The sequence below is a fragment of the Nicotiana sylvestris genome, chromosome 4, assembly GCF_000393655.2.
Source record: "Nicotiana sylvestris chromosome 4, ASM39365v2, whole genome shotgun sequence".
Taxonomy (NCBI): Eukaryota; Viridiplantae; Streptophyta; class Magnoliopsida; order Solanales; family Solanaceae; genus Nicotiana; species Nicotiana sylvestris.
In genome coordinates this window covers 144,964,970-144,966,851 of record NC_091060.1, presented here as the reverse complement: position 1 = coordinate 144,966,851, position 1,882 = coordinate 144,964,970, and positions in this window count along the sequence as shown.

The following is a 1,882-nucleotide window of genomic DNA, read 5'->3' as shown; positions in this document are numbered from 1 at the left end:
TTGGTTGATGATGGTGGTTCATGCTAGTAGCTAGTAGTGATTGGTAGTGCTGGCGATTATGATTGAGGATGGTGGTGGTGGGTGGTGATAGTTAATAATGGCGGGTGGTAATAGTAATTGTGACTGAGAAAGGTAGTGGGTGGGTGCTGGTAGGTTATAATGATGGGCAGTGCCGGCTGTGGTTGTTGAGGGTGATGGGGTAGTCAATTGTGGTTGTTGAGGTGGATGAGTGTTGACTATGGGTGAGAATGATGGTGGTCGAAGTGGTAGGGATAGTGGGAGGTGATAGTCGATAATGGTGGCGGTTATGATTGAGGATGATGGTGGTGGTGGTGGGGGTGGTGGTGGTTGAGTATGGTGGTGGTGGTGGCATGGTGGTAGTTGATAATGGTAGGCGGTGATTGCAATTAATAATGAATATGTGATAGCATCTTAATGAAATTAAGTCTCTGTTATAGATCTTAATCATACATACCTATTCAGATCTATTAAGTGGTTGTAAAAAAAAATCACACTTAATGATTAAGATCTGGATAATTAAGATTAAGACTTTAAAAATAAACGCACTTAATGTTTGAGATCTGAATGATTAAGATTCAGACCTCAATTAAGTGCAAACAAATGAGGCCTAAAGTCATGCTATGCTTGCTGAAGTTAAGAGTATTTTCTACATGATAAGAGGGAGACAAAAATATGGCAAGAATATGAAGAGTTAGGTATATTTTATCATCAAGGTTATGACTTATGCATGTGCTTGATCTTACCGAAATATAATTCTGCGCCCTCTTTAAAGCCTATATATAAACTATGAAGACATACTTGCCAACGATGCTTTCCATCTTTCAGCAAGACAAACACCAAAATTGAGAGTACCTAGTTTTTATAAGTTCCTACTTATTTTACTTTTATATTTCTAAAATTCTTTTTCAATTTAACTTCAAGTATCAACCAATTCATTGTTGAAGATTTTAAGATGGAAAAGTCTTAAAAAATAAGGTGAATGGAAAATGGAGGGAAAATAAAATTTTTGAGTAAAATTTTAAGTTTCCCTCTCTTGAAGCATTGTATATTGGAAGAGGAAAAGGACTTTGGTGGGTATATATACAATTGCTCTTCTTGTAGCTCTTAAAGAGTTAAGAAGAAGGCAAGCCTCGCGCCGTCGTCGTCGCTCGCTCGCTCGGCTCGGCTTCGGCTACGGCTACAGCTTCGGATTTGGATTTGGTCAAATGATCGATTGATTGATTAATTTTTTGGACCAAATTTGTTTGTTAATAGTGAATATTAACGTAATATTATCCGTATTTGTAACGGATGTTTTCCAATACGTTGATAGAATCCAAGTATCCCACCAGTTCGGCCAAGTGCATGCTCCATTGTCCATTGGCAACCTAGTGCTCCTTCCACCATGTCAAGTGCTTCCTCCATAACAGCCTAGTGATTGTTCCACCATGAGTGGTGGCTGGTCATTCTCCTAATAGCTGACTGCATTATAAATATGTGCAGTAGCTGTTAGAGCAAGGACACACAAAAAAAAAGCACAAACACGACACTGAAAAACGGAATAAGAGCTGTTAGGAGAAAGCATAGGCAGAAACTAATTGATATCCTCTTCAGTAAGAACTCAACATCGGCTATAAATTGCATTCCTTCCTCTCAGAATTTCCATTCGACTTCTGAGTTCCCCTCCTTTGTTGTGCATTGTTTTAAACTACAAATAAAGCAATCGTAAGTGTGATTTGCTGCCGAACTTTGTGTTCGCTGAAACACTGGGGTTTGAAGTACCGCTACACCAGTGTGTAATCCATTCTATCCTGGGAGGAAACAATCCATAACCTTGGGTACTAGGAGGGGATTAAATTCCTTAAGGAAATACTGTGAATTC